Consider the following 15494-nt stretch of genomic DNA (forward strand, 5'->3'; position numbering starts at 1 on the left):
CATTTCTATTTAATGCCTAAACCCAGTCTCTTTCTATAGTATCACATGGGGATCCCAGAGTAACCTGGTCCCGCCCCCATTCGTCCCACCTCCTCCCATCAGCTGAAAGCTCTTGTGACTTCTTCTCTCCATCGCTCAAAATCTGTACCTGTTTATGGGACTCACGGTTTCCAGGCACCTAGATGAATTTGGAAAGACCCCTCAGAGTTTTGTTATCAAAAAATCCTAAGAGCCAACAAATTAGGAAGTTGAGAGCAGGTATTAGATTAAAATTTAAAACTGCAGGCACAGTGGTCACTGGCCTTACTGGGCAGTGGGCAGTGGCGTAGATTCATTTTTGCCCATGTGCCTTGAGTCCTGTAAGGCAGGGTTGTGCTTACAGTTTTGACTTTCTTCTTAGATTTCCTTTGGTATTAGACCCTTGACTGACCAGCTGTGTGTCTAGTGTAGAAAGGGCAGAAAACTATATGTTGGTTGTTTTAGTTTCTCTCCAGGCTCAGACAATAAAGAATCCATCTGCAGTGTGGGAGAGCTGGGTTCAGTCCTTGGGTTGGGAAGATCCCCTGGAGGAGGGCATGGCAACCTACTCAAGTATGCTTGCCTGGAGAATCCCCATGGAGAGCAACCTAGGGGGCTGCTGTCCATGGGGTTGTAAAGAGTCAGACACGACTGAATAAATCACCATCGCCACCAGGCATATGTGGTAACATCAAATGTTGGCCACCTTCTTATGCCCAAGTATGGAGCCAGAAAGGACAAAGGACTAAGGATCATTCAGGTGCCGTGAAGAAAATCAGTTTTTTGACTTATTTTTGACCCAAGTGCTTCTCTTACCCTTCCTCATAGGATTGTGGTGATCATCTAATGAAAGTGTGCATGCTGATTTGCTTTAGTCGTGTCTAACTTTTTGTGACCCCATGGGCTATAGCCTGCCACACTTCTCTGTCTATGGGATTCTCCAGGCAAGAATACTAGAGTGGGTTGTCATGCCCTCCTCCAGGGGATCTTCCTGACCCAGGGTTTGAACCTATGTCTCCTGCATTGGCAAGTGGGTTCTTTACCACTAGCGCCACCTGGGAAGCCCAATGAAAGTATACAGGTGAAGTATTTTATATGTCAGAAAATGTTTTCACCAGTGTAAGACTTGATATTAGATTACACCGAACAAGATGTATTCTTATTTTCAACAAAATTTATTTTGTGCTTTCTGTGTTCTTAGTTCTGTTTCATGGATTCCTAGAGGACTATTAAGAAGCATTGGCAGGTACTACAAATTCTTTTTCTTATTATTAGTGTTTTTGTTTTCCTTGTATGGCTGCTAAGTACGGAGAAGGCACGAGAAATCATATTTTATGTCACTTTGACCCTACTTCACTGCTGCCAACTGTGGTTCATACATTTATGAAATGTAATCTAGTAAAGGGTAAAAACAGACATTTTTCTTCCTGGAAAATCTAGTAGGTTTGTCACACTGCTCTGAGCAACAGTGGTAGAATTTCCAAACTCCTATCAGTGAGAGAACAACTTATTCTTGGTGGGAAGAGGGGGCTAGAGGGAGGAAATCTTGGCCAAAAATATATAAAACAAGAGACAAAACACAGAATCCCAGTTCTGAAGGCCTTTTGTTACAACCCTGCTAATTTGTGCTTGAGCAGGGTATTAGAAAGATTGTAGGGGACTGTCATAGTAACCCAGCTTTGAATCCCAGCACATCAGATAATCCTCCCAAAGCAATGGTGTCAGGCTTGACCCAGGAACTGAGGCATATAAAAATAGTTATGGGAAGCTTTAAAGAAGAAAATGGATGTAGTTTTGAAACTGGGATGAGATCTATTTTGCCAATGACTGTTTGTATAGGTGTGGTCAAATCAGACATGCTTTTTATAACTCACCACAACTTATTACAAATGGCAGAATTGCATCAGTAGTGGTATGGCTTTCTTTAAGAAAATTCAATATTTATAACCCCACAGATTTATAAACAGATGAATTAGCGGGTGGGTATTTCCATTGTAAAAGTATACACTTACAGGATTCTCTTCCAGAATATTTAAACTATAACTTGACTTACAAATATGGTTTGCCCATGTGTTTTCAGAAATGCATCTGAGAAAAGTATGAATACACATGCACACACTCTACTGGGTGTAGATGATGGCACCTTATGTCTCAAAGTGACTATACCTTCTACAGGCTTGTTCCTACTGCAAATAGCTTACTTGGCTGTTGAGAACTACTTATTGTTGGGAGATACAATCTGCCATAGGCTTTGAATGTCCCTGTAGTTTTTGCTGGATATGCAAATCTCTGACTATTCTTTACCTGGACCATTTCTCAGGGTTGTGTTGACTGTGAATATACTTGAGGGACATGATAATGTCTCTTGCTTACTGCTTACCAGCAAATATCACAGTCCCTAAGCTCACTGTTCCTCATCTGTGTTGCAAATCTACTGTGTGCACAGCATTGATCTGGGCCCCTAACTTTACTCCAATGGGACTTGAGGGCCAGGGGAACTGACACACGCTGATGTTCAAATTCCTTGCTGGGCCAAGAGTAAAAAGGTCTTTTGTCTCTAATCCAGAAGTCCCATGTCTTCCACCAGTACCCACGAAACAGCAAGCTGCTAACTTATTAGCTTGTATATAAGGTAAAAATCAAATCCTAGACTAGATAGTTATTTCAATTTGATTTGTTGGATCTATACCTGTGGATTTTGCTGTATCTGGGTACATTGTTAACTTTATATAAAAGGCATCTCCTACTTTGTTTTCCCATCTTTTATTTGGTTAGGACTGCATGCTAAAATAGTAGTTCTTATTTTATTGTCATGGGTCTCAGCTACAGCAGCTGGTGTTTGGCTTAGATTTTCATTGTTGTTTCCTTTTATATTTAGAAAGGCAAAATTCTTAGTACTATTGAAATAACTATTGAATTAACATTATATTTTCCAAGTGAAACTTTCGATTATACACGGAAGGGAGAAACTTATGATTATTAAGGAAACTGTAAATTGGGACTGGGTTTGTATGTGGGATTTATGAACTGATTGCACAAGTAGGATGTATACTTTAAAAGTTATTTTTAGGGAGGCGGGGCTAAGATGGCGGAGGAATAGGACGAGGAGACCACTCTCTCCTCCACAATTTTATCGAAAGAACATCTGAACGCTGACCAAACTTCACAAAACTACTTCTGAAGGCTGGCTGAGGACGTCAGGCTTCCACAAAAACTGCGCATTATCTTCAAAAGAGGTAGGAGAAATTATAAAAGATAAAAAGAGAGACAAAAGAGTTAGGGACGGAGACCCGTCCCGGGGAGGGAGTCGTAAAAGAGGAGGAATTTCCAAGCACCAGGAAACCCTCTCACCGGCGGGTGTGGGGGAGGAGTTTTTATCTCGGAGGGCAACGTAACTGGGAGGAAAAAATAAATAAAATCCACAGATTACGTGCCTAAAGCAACTCCCAGCAAAGAACCCCAGACGCTCGCATCATCCGCCACCAGCAAGTGGGGGCTGAACGGAGAGGAGCGGGCGGCATTGCCTAGGGTAAGGACCGGGCCCGAGTGCCCCGAGGGCAATCTGAGGGAGCTAACGTGAGATAGTAACCTAAACTGTGGGACAGCGAGAGAGAGAGAGAACTATCCCGCGAAAAGCCCAACTCTAAGGCACTGCCGGCCTGCTCACAGAACAAAGGACTGAGCGATACCAGAGGAGAGCTAGCCGGCTGCGGACCGCCCCATCCCCCGCCGGACACAGCGGGCAGGCGGGGCCCGCCAGAGCCGGAAAGGGGCAAACTCGGCTCCAGAGAGGGCACCCCCTACCAAACTGCAAACAGGCTCCCAGTTTCTAAGCAAAGACTGCCTGAGATCCCGGAGGGTCGACAGCCGCCGGGAGGGTCGCAGCCAGAGACCAGCTCCCCAGAACCGACACAAAGCACACCGGAGCCGGGCGCGCCGGTAAACCGAGGCGGGGACCAGGGAGGTGATAAGCCGCACCGCCCCAACAGGGGACAGCGCCCTCGCCAAACTCCTGGCCGCCTGGGCAGCTCCGACCGGGAACGGCACAAGCCGCGGGCGAAACCGAGTCTGCGCCTTTGTGGAGTAACCGGGAGCCTGAACCTGAGCGGCTTAGACCTGGGAAGTGCACGCAGCTCAAGGCCCGCTCCCCGGCCGAGTAACCTGAAGCCTGAGCAGGGTAGACGGGGAAAGCACACACGCCGTGAGCGGGGGCGAACCCAGTGCGGCCGAGACACTGCGAGCTTACCACACACACGCCAGATTTGCAGTGTTCCTTCCTCCCCACAGCACGATTGAACAAGCGAACCTAAAGAGATCACCTCCACCGCTTTGTTGCAGGGCGGAAATTAGATACTGAAGAGATCTCCAAACAGAAGCCAGATAAACAGAGGGAAGCGCTTTGGAAGGGACAGGCCAACAGATTAAGATCCCTGTAGTTAATACCGACGGCATTGAAAAGGACCTATAGATCTTGAAAAGTATAAGCAGGAATAAGGATCTATCTAAAACTGAGCAGATCCCACACTGCTCACAACAGCTCCAGAGAAAGTCCGGGATATATATATTTTTTACTATTATTATTATTTTTTTTTTTAATTTTTTTTAATTAAAAAAAAATTTTTTTTTCTCTTCTTTCCTTTTTCTTCAAGTCCTCTATTACACCTTTAACTTTCATTTTCATAACCCACTATTAACTTGCAAAAAAAAAAAAACCCTATTTTTGAAGCAAACTACATACATATATCTTATACCTTTTGTGTTTTCTTTTTTTTAATGTTTTTTCCTGTTCTACATTTTTTTACTGTTTCTTTTTTTACTGTTTTTTTTTCTTTTTACACTGTTTCCTTTTTTTCTTTCTTTTTTTTTTTTTTAGATTGTAAGTTTTATAAGAGTCTAACCTCTACTCTAGATTTTTAATCTTTGTTTTACGTATTTGATATCAACTTTGTACATTTAAGAACCCAATCTTTAGGACCCATTTTTACTCAGGAGTGTGATCACTGGCCTGATCACTCTCTCCCCCTATTGATGCTCTTTCTTCTCCCCCAGGGAACCTCTATCTCCCACCCTCCTCCTTCTCTTCTCAACCCAATTCTGTGAATCTCTGAGGGTGTTCTGGGTACCGGAGAACACTTCAGGAACAGGATACTGCCCAGATCTCTCTCTCCCCTCTTAATTCCTCCCTTTCTACTCATGCTCACCTCTGTTACCTTCCTCCCCCCTCTCTATGTATCTCTGTGAATCACTCTGAGGGTTCCAAACTGTGGAAAGCACAGAGGGAAGTGCTTACTGGCTAGATTGCTCTCCACATTTGAATTCCCCTCTTCCCCTCCTGGTCACCTCAACCCACCCCCCCACCTCATCTCTCCATGTAACTCAGTGAACCTTTCTGGGTATCCCTCACTGTGGAGAATCTTTTCACCATTAACCTAAAAGTTTTATTATTGAGGCTGTATGGAAGGAGAAGTCTTGAGGCTACTGCAAGAATAAGACTGAAAGCCAGGGGAAACATTAATTAATAAGAGACCATCCAATAGCCTCCATAAATTCACTGAAACCAAGCTCCACCCAAGAGACAATAAGTTCCAGAGCAAGACATACCACGCAAATTCTCCAGCAACGCAGGAACATAGACTTGAGCATCAATATACAGGCTGCTCAGAGGCACACCAAATCCATAGACATCTCAAAAATTAATACTGGTCACTCCATTACACTCTAGAGAGCAGAAATCCAGCTCCACCCACCAGAACACCGACACAAGCTCCCCCAACCAGGAAGCCTTGACAAGCCACCTGTCCAACCCCAACCGCAGTGAGGAACCTCCAGAACAAAGAGGAACTTTATACTACCAGAATACAGAAGGGCCACGCCTAACACAGCAATCTAAACAAGATGAAAAGGCAGAGAAATACTCAGCAAGTAAAGGAAAATGAGAAATGCCCACAAAGCCAAACAAAAGAGGAGATAGGGAATCTATCTGAAAAAGAATTTAGAATAAGGATAATAAAAATGATCCAAAATCTTGAAAGCAAAATGGAGTTACAGATAAATAGCCTGGAGACAAAGATTGAGAAGATGCAAGAAATGTTTATCAAGGACTTAGAAGAAATAAAAAGGAATCAATATAGAATGAATAATGAAATAAAGGAGATAAAAGACACTCTGGAGGGAACCAACAGTAGAATAATGGAGGCAGAAGATAGGATAAGTGAGGTAGAAGATAGAATGATGGAAATAAACGAAGCAGAGAGGAAAAAAGAAAAAAGAATCAAAAGAAATGAGGAAAACCTCCGGGACCTCTGGGACAATATGAAACGCCCCAACATTCGAATCATAGGAGTCCCAGAAGAAGAAGATAAAAGGAAAGGCCATGAAAAAATACTCGAGGAGATAATAGTTGAGAATTTCCCTAAATTGAGGAAAGAAATAGTCACAGAAGTCCAAGAAACCCAGAGAGTTCCAAACAGGATAAACCCAAGGCGAAACACCCCAAGACACATATTAATCAAATTAACAAAGATCAAACACAAAGAACAAATATTAAAAGCAGCAAGGGAAAAACAACAAATAACACACAAGGGGATCCCCATAAGGATAACAGCTGATCTTTCAATAGAAACCCTTCAGGCTAGAAGGGAATGGCAGGACATACTTAAAGTAATGAAAGAGAATAATCTACAACCCAGATTACTGTACCCAGCAAGGATCTCATTCAGATATGAAGGAGAATTCAAAAGCTTTACAGACAAGCAAGAGCTGAGGGAATTCAGCACCACCAAACCAGCTCTCCAGCAAATGCTAAAGGATCTTCTCTAAACAGGAAACACAGAAAGGATGTTTCAACACGAACTCAAAACAACAAAGTAAATGGCAACGGGATCATACTTATCAATAATTACCTTAAATGTAAATGGGTTGAATGCCCCAACCAAAAGACAAAGGGTTGCTGAATGGATACAAAAACAAGACCCCTATATATGCTGTCTACAAGAGACCCACCTCAAAACTAGAGACACACACAGGCTGAAAGTGAAAGGATGGAAAAACATATTCCATGCAAACGGAGACCAAAAGAAAGCAGGAGTCGCAATACTCATTTCAGATAAAATAGACTTTAAAATAAAGGATGTGAAAAGGGACAAAGAAGGACACTACGTAAAGATCAAAGGATCAATTCAAGAAGAAGACGTAACAATCATAAATATATATGCACCCAACATAGGAGCACCACAATATATGGAAATACTAACAAGTATGAAAGGGGAAATTAACAATAACACAATAATAGTGGGAGACTTTAATACTCCACTCACGCATATGGATAGATCAACTAAACAGAAAATTAACAAGGAAACACAAACTTTAAATGATACAATAGACAAATTAGATTTAATTGATATTTACAGGAGTTTCCACCCCAAAACAATCAATTTTACCTTTTTCTCAAGTGCACGTGGAACTTTCTCCAGGATAGATCACATCCTGGGCCATAAATCTAGCCTTGGTAAATTCAAAAAAATTGAAATCATCCCAGCCATCTTCTCTGACCACAATGCAGTAAGATTAGACCTCAATTACAGGAAAAAAACTATTAAAAGTTCCAACATATGGAGGCTAAACAACACGCTTCTGAATAACCAACAAATCACAGAAGAAATCAAAAAAGAAATAAAATTATGCATAGAAACGAATGAAAATGAAAACACAACAACCCAAAACCTATGGGACACTGTAAAAGCAATACTAAGGGGAAGGTTCATAGCAATACAGGCGTACCTCAAGAAACAAGAAAAAAATCAAATAAATCAACTAACTCTACACCTAAAGCAACTAGAGAAGGAAGAAATGAAAAACCCCAGGGTCAGCAGAAGGAAAGAAATCTTAAAAATTAGGGCAGAAATAAATGCAAAAGAAACAAAAGAGACCATAGCAAAAATCAACAAAACTAAAAGCTGGTTTTTCGAGAAGATAAACAAAATTGATAAGCCATTAGCCAGACTCATCAAGAAACAAAGGGAGAAGAATCAGATCAACAAAATTAGAAATGAAAATGGAGAGATCACAACAGACTCCACAGAAATACAAAGGATCATAAGAGACTACTACCAACAGCTATATGCCAATAAAATGGACAACTTGGAAGAAATGGACAAATTCTTAGAAAAGTATAACTTTCCAAAACTGAACCAGGAAGAAATAGAAGATCTTAACAGACCCATCACAAGCACGGAAATCGAAACTGTAATCAGAAATCTTCCAGCAAACAAAAGCCCAGGACCAGACGGCTTCACAGCGGAATTCTACCAAAAATTTAGAGAAGAGCTAACACCTATCCTACTCAAACTCTTCCAGAAAATTGCAGAAGATGGTAAACTTCCAAACTCATTCTATGAGGCCACCATCACCCTAATTCCAAAACCAGACAAAGATGTCACAAAAAAGGAAAACTACAGGCCAATATCACTGATGAACATAGATGCAAAAATCCTTAATAAAATTCTAGCAAACAGAATCCAACATCATATTAAAAAGATCATACATCATGACCAAGTGGGCTTTATCCCAGGAATGCAAGGTTTTTTTAACATCCGCAAATCAATCAATGTAATACACCACATTAACAAATTGAAAGAAAAAAACCATATGGTTATCTCAATAGATGCAGAAAAAGCCTTTGACAAAATTCAGCATCCATTTATGATTAAAACCCTCCAGAAAGCAGGAATAGAAGGAACATATCTCAACATAATAAAAGCTATATATGACAAACCCACAGCAAACATTATCCTCAATGGTGAAAAATTGAAAGCATTTCCCCTAAAGTCAGGAACAAGGCAAGGATGCCCACTTTCACCACTACTATTCAACATAGTTTTGGAAGTTTTGGCCACAGCAATCAGAGCAGAAAAAGAAATAAAAGGAATACAGATAGGAAAAGAAGAAGTAAAACTCTCACTGTTTGCAGATGACATGATCCTCTACATAGAAAACCCTAAAGACTCTACTAGAAAATTACTAGAGTTGATCAATGAATATAGTAAAGTTGCAGGATATAAAATTAACACACAGAAATCCCTTGCATTCCTATACTCCAATAATGAGAAAACAGAAAGAGAAATTAAGGAAACAATACCATTCACCATTGCATCAAAAAGAATAAAATACTTAGGAATATATCTACCTAAAGAAACAAAAGACTTATATATAGAAAACTATAAAACACTGATGAAAGAAATCAAAGAGGACACAAACAGATGGAGAAATATACCGTGTTCATGGATTGGAAGAATTAATATAGTGAAAATGAGTATACTACCCAAAGCAATCTGTAGATTCAATGCAATCCCTATCAAGCTACCAATGGTATTTTTCACAGAACTAGAAGAAATCATCTCACAATTTGTATGGAAATATAAGAAACCTCGAATAGCCAAAGCAATCTTGAGGAAGAAGAATGGAACTGGAGGAATCAACCTGCCTGACTTCAGGCTCTACTACAAAGCCACAGTCATCAAGACAGTATGGTACTGGCACAAAGATAGAAATATAGATCAATGGAACAAAATAGAAAGCCCAGAGATAAACCCACGCACATATGGACACCTTATCTTCGACAAAGGAGGCAAGAATATACAATGGAGAAAAGACAATCTCTTTAACAAGTGGTGCTGGGAAAACTGGTCAACCACTTGTAAAAGAATGAAACTAGAACACTTCCTAACACCGTACACAAAAATAAACTCAAAATGGATTAAAGATCTAAACGTAAGACCAGAAACAATAAAACTCCTAGAGGAAAACATAGGCAAAACACTCTCCGACATAAATCACAGCAGGATCCTCCATGACCCACCTCCCAGAATATTGGAAATAAAAGCAAAAATAAACAAATGGGACCTAATTAAAATTAAAAGCTTTTGCACAACAAAGGAAACTATAAACAAGGTGAAAAGACAGCCTTCAGAATGGGAGAAAATAATAGCAAATGAAGCAACAGACAAACAATTAATATCAAAAATATACAAGCAACTTCTGCAACTGAATTCCCGAAAAATAAACGACCCAATCAAAAAATGGGCCAAAGAACTAAACAGACATTTCTCCAAAGAAGACATACAGATGGCTAACAAACACATGAAAAGATGCTCAACATCACTCATTATTAGAGAAATGCAAATCAAAACCACAATGAGGTATCATTTCACACCAGTCAGAATGGCTGCTATCCAAAAGTCTGCAAGCAATAAATGCTGGAGAGGGTGTGGAGAAAAGGGAACCCTCTTACACTGTTGGTGGGAATGCAAACTAGTACAGCCACTATGGAGAACAGTGTGGCGATTCCTTAAAAAACTGGGAATAGAACTGCCATATGACCCAGCAATCCCACTGCTGGGCATATACACCGAGGAAACCAGAATTGAAAGAGATGCGTGTACCCCAATGTTCATCGCAGCACTGTTTACAATAGCCAGGACATGGAAGCAACCTAGATGTCCATCAGCAGACGAATGGATAAGGAAGCGGTGGTACATATACACAATGGAATATTACTCAGCCATTAAAAAAAATACATTTCAATCGGTTCTACTGAGATGGATGAAACTGGAGCCCATTATACAGAGTGAAGTAAGCCAGAAAGAAAAACAACAATACAGTATACTAATGCATATATATGGAATTTGAAAGATGGTAACGATAACCCTATATGCGAGACAGAATAAGAGACACAGATGCATGGAACAATTTTATGGACTCTGAGGGAGAAGGTGAGGGTGGGACGTTCTGGGAGAATAGCATTGAAACATGTATATTATCATATGTGAAACAGAACACCATTCCATGTTCGATGCATGTGACAAGGGCTCAGGGCCGGGGCAATGGGATGATCCAGAAGGATGGGATGGGGAGGGAGGTGGGTGGGGGGTCCAGGAAGGGGAACACATGTAAACCCATGGCTGATTCATGTCAATGTATGGCAAAAACTATTACAATATTGTAAAGTAATTAGCCCCCAACTAAAATAAATAAATTTATTAAAAAAAATAAATAAATAAAAGTTATTTTTAAAATGCTTCATGCGTGGTTACCTGTGCTGTGTGGTTGCTACTAGGGTGTACATATGTATCTGGACCACATGACAAGTGGTACTTTGTGCTCTGAGAATTAAAATTCAGCCCCCAGGTTTCGCTTTTTTTCCTTGAGGTGGGGTCCAGTGCCTCAGCACTTAGATGGATTTCTACCAGATTTTTTGGGAAGTAAAAACCCACTACTTTTGAGGTAGAATATATGTGTGGGTGTACGTGCGGGTTGATCTGTAGATCAGATTTGTTGCATATATTTGTGAATGGACACAGTGATGAGCTGGATTTGTTTTAAGTGAACTCTCAAAATGATCCAAATGAATGTCATCCTCTTCAAATTATCACCTTGGGATATCTATATATTATTCCCAAATTATTGCCAGTATTATGACTCAGACTTTCCTGCAACTTCTTTTATGGGGTGTGTTCAGAGTCTGAGGTCCAGTAGTGATCAATCTTTGTGCTTTCTTCCCCCATCCTCTTACATTTAGTTCCATGGCTGAACCATCTGGCGTGTCAATACCAACGTGACTCTGTGCGGGATACTGGGTGAGTATGTGCTTCAGGGCCAACTGCACACCTGATTAGAATTGGTTCCAAGCAGCTGATCTTTATTATTTAATTCATTGCTGAAAGCTCTGTGAAAAGCCAGGTCCTTTAATACCGATGAGACTATTTTAATGACTGGTGACAAGTTGGTCTCAGAATTCTGCCTTGTCCTTTATTTTCCACTTTTATGATAATAGAGCAGGTGCAGGGATCTTGGACATCACTTGGTTAAGTGTTTCTCAAATTTTCGTTTTTACACATCACGATTTTGCAGTATATATGAGCCAACTACGTAATTATTTACTTACTTTCTTAAAAATAAATCACCTGAAAAAATAATATATTTATTTTGTTTTTTTGATCAAAAGTGTGGAACACTTTTAAAGACTTTATTGAATTTGTTACAATATTGTTTCTGTTTTATGTTTTGGTTTTTGGCCACGAGGCGTGTGGGATCTTAGATCCCTGACTGGGGATCAAAACTGTACCACCTTCATTGAAAGGGAAAGTCTTAACCACTGGACTGCCAGGGAAGACCCATAATATTATTTTAAAAGGAGACCCTCCATTACTACTAGAAATGAAAAGCCACTTGACATGAATATAAGAAAACCATAAAATAAATATGAGGAACATAAAAAATGTTATTAAATTTAAATACTGATTCTTTGAGCCTGAGTTCTAGTTTTTGTTTGCTAACAAGGAGATTAGCAAGTGCTGGATAGATGTTAAAGACATATGAAGCCTGTGATGGATTATTGTGCCTGAATTCCTTTGTGTCTGTTTGTGTCTACACCCTTGGGTAGTCATTCCTACAGTGACTCTGGTTTTGGCCGTGGTTTGTTTTGGCCCTTGAACTCAGTCATTGCTAGCTGTGACTTGAAAAGTGCTTACACACTGGAGCTTTCCCTGTGTTGCTGTTTTGGAACTTTTGACTGGCACATGAACAAGCGTAGACTAGCCTGTTGGATGATGAGAATTACATGTCCCAGTCACCCCACCCCTCAGCCAACAGCCAACCAATGACCAGACGTGTGACAGACTAACCCTGGTCGATCTGGCGCCAGATGCACAGTGAGCCCAGTCAAGATCAGCTGAGCCTGGTCCAGGTCAGCAGGACCAGTAGACCCATAGATGTGAGAGCACTAATAGATCATTGTTGTGCTACCAAAACATGTTGGGGTGGTTTTTTAGTCAACAAAAGTTGACTTAGACCATAGACTGTGGTGCAGCAGAGCAAGTCTCTCAGGCAGGATCTTTCCCAGAGTTCATAAAATATGCAGAAGTTCAGTCTGCATGGGTAGTTAGCGTTCACCAAAGTATTCTATGTAAGTTCACTTTATTTGGGGCGTGATGAACATTTCTATCTCCTGTCAGTGAAACCATCTTCTTAGACTGCAGAGAGATACACCCAGAGTTGGAATTCCCTCTCTTCTTCCTCCTTATTATACTGTGATCCTGGTACTGGTTTTCCTACACAGGAGTTATGTTGACATTCAGTGAATTTCTACCGTCTGCCCTTTCAGCAGTCAGAGCAACACTTTCTTTTCTTGGTCGCAGTCATTATCCATTTACAGTCATTTGCATTTTGAAATACTTATCCTGTCGCATCAAAGTATTAATGAAGGCCGTGGGGCAGATCCACCAAGGCAATTTGCTTGGCTTCTGAAAATTTCCTCCCGATAAGTCCCCCAAATCTGTCACTATGAGGACCCCAATTTGTCTGATCACCTTTTTGCAACAGATGCTAGGGTCATATCCTCAGACTTTTTATTTTTGTTGCTTTCCTTTGGTTAATTCTATGAGTGATTTACTCTGGACATGAAAGTCGTTTGCTATTAAAAACAAATGTCATCTCAAGAAGAAAATCCCGAGGCTGCCTTTCCTTCTGATCTCTACATCAGCAGCAACACTCTGGATGTTCAAATCAAAAGTGCTGCTTTGCATTTATTGTCTTCTCTCCACCCGTACCTCTTCAGTATTTGGGAAATAATGGCTCAGACTGAAGAAAAAAAAGAGGTCATGAATAACTTTGGGGATTGGCTGAATTAGAAGCTGTTCCTTAGACTGTATCTGGATGGCACACTAAACATGATGCCAACCTTGAAAATTTTTGGTGAATTTGTCAATGACTGTCCCCCCCCCCGCCCCAAGCCCCAACATGGAATAACATTTGGAATAACACTTGGAATAACAATGGAATAACATTTCACTCCTCCTTCCTCAAGTGCCAATTTATTGGGGCTACCAATGTGCTCATCTACAAAACCACATTTTCCAGCTTCCCTGCAGCTAGGTGGCCCTATGGCACAGGTCTGGCCAATGGCATATAAGTGGCAATCTGCTGGGGATTTCTGGGAAAATCTTTGCTTTCTTAATATAGGCTTTGTTCTTCCTTTCTTCTAGACCCATTTCCCCTCCCTCTTGTCTGGAATGCCTATGAAATGTCTGGAACTGGAGTATCCATCTTGTGACAATAATGTTAAGAACAAGGGAATTGCAGAAACTTTTCTCTGATGTGCTTAGTGACAAACCAGTGCCAGGAACCTTCTATCTCTGGACTTCTTTCACGAGGAAAATAATTTCCACTTACCCACATCACTGTTAAGTGGCTTCTTATGTGCAGCCAACTTGATCCCTGGGTGATATAGTGTGCTGCTGCATTTTCGGCTAAAGAGTTGTTTGGAGCTGGAAGGAAATATGAGCCAGGGCAGGGAGGGAAGACTAGCACAGCAGAGAGCCCTGTCATTCCTGTGTGTGTGGCAGACTGGGCCTCTCCTCATAGTCTCCCATGGCTTAGCTCTTTATTGGTGTTCTGGATAACTTGTCAGAAGGATTCCCTGCGCTTCCGTGCCCTTTTGGGGAATTGCATTTAATGAACTTCTGCTTTGTTCATTTCCTCTCTAATTTTCCATTTCTTGAGAAAAAAAGGAAGCTCTGACTGAGATGATGATATCCTAGTGCCTATTAGGAGAGAACTGTGTACTTCTAAGTAAGTTGTGGTGGGGGGGGAAGGATACATTTTTGTGAATTGAAAATGTCATTTTGTGCACAAGAAGTCATTCCAAGTGAAGACAGACACACTCACAAAACCTAGAAATGTGGCTGGATGGGATGATATCTTTTCCTGATGTAGTTTTAAAAAAATTGTTTCAGAATGTTCAAGTTATTATTTCCCACTGCACTCTGAAGATTGGAAGTCTACTGTGGTCTCTTGAAATAGTCCTGTCTAGATGAGGGGGTCAGAGTGTCAGTGAATGGGCTACTTGTGCTACTGCAAGCTGGGGAGCCTATGCTTGCTCTTGGCTTTGGGGGAGCCATCTGTGGAATACCCACATGGCTTTGGGTCCAGATGTAGAGAGAGACAGCTGATGTGGACGGGACCTCTGGGGTGCAGAGGGACCAGCTTCCTCGTGAGGAGAGCAGGGGACCCCTCTTTGAATTTGTTTCTAGCATCTCTCTGGCTAGACTCAGGGACTTCTTATTTACTTCCAATTGTTGGCTATTCTCTTCACACAGCTTGACACAAAATGCACCTCCTTAGCGAATGGAAAGTGGGACAGTATAATGATTGAGAACCTGGTCTGGAAGATCTGAGTTCTGCCCTATTTCTGCCATTTATTTGTTAGTTAACCCTCAGGTAAGTTACTTAGCCTCTCTGAACCTTGGTTTCCCCACCTATACAATTAAACATTGATAGTATCTACTACTGATGCATAATAAACACAGTCTCAGTGGCAGGTGACAATAAGCATTTATTTCTTCCTCACATATGGCTCGTTAGCTGGGGCAGTGCTTCTTCAGATTGCTGAAGAATGAGCCTCAAATCCAGGTGGCTCCATG

General features: G+C 41.0%; 1 long non-coding RNA gene across 2 annotated transcripts in view; it reads left to right on the top strand.

Moving 5' to 3' along the window:
- Nucleotides 1-3085: 3085 nt before the first annotated feature.
- Nucleotides 3086-15494, top strand: part of LOC145541754 (uncharacterized) — a 233558-nt gene continuing 221149 nt past the window's right edge. For both annotated transcript variants that reach the window (XR_014079257.1, XR_014079256.1), the window contains exons 1-2: nucleotides 3086-3254; nucleotides 11594-11651. This is a non-coding gene — a long non-coding RNA (uncharacterized LOC145541754). The remainder of the gene's footprint in view (nucleotides 3255-11593; nucleotides 11652-15494) is intronic.

Source organism: Giraffa tippelskirchi, chromosome 3 (genome assembly GCF_054371585.1).
Source record: "Giraffa tippelskirchi isolate mGirTip1 chromosome 3, T2T-mGirTip1v1.2.pri, whole genome shotgun sequence".
NCBI lineage: Eukaryota > Metazoa > Chordata > Mammalia > Artiodactyla > Giraffidae > Giraffa > Giraffa tippelskirchi.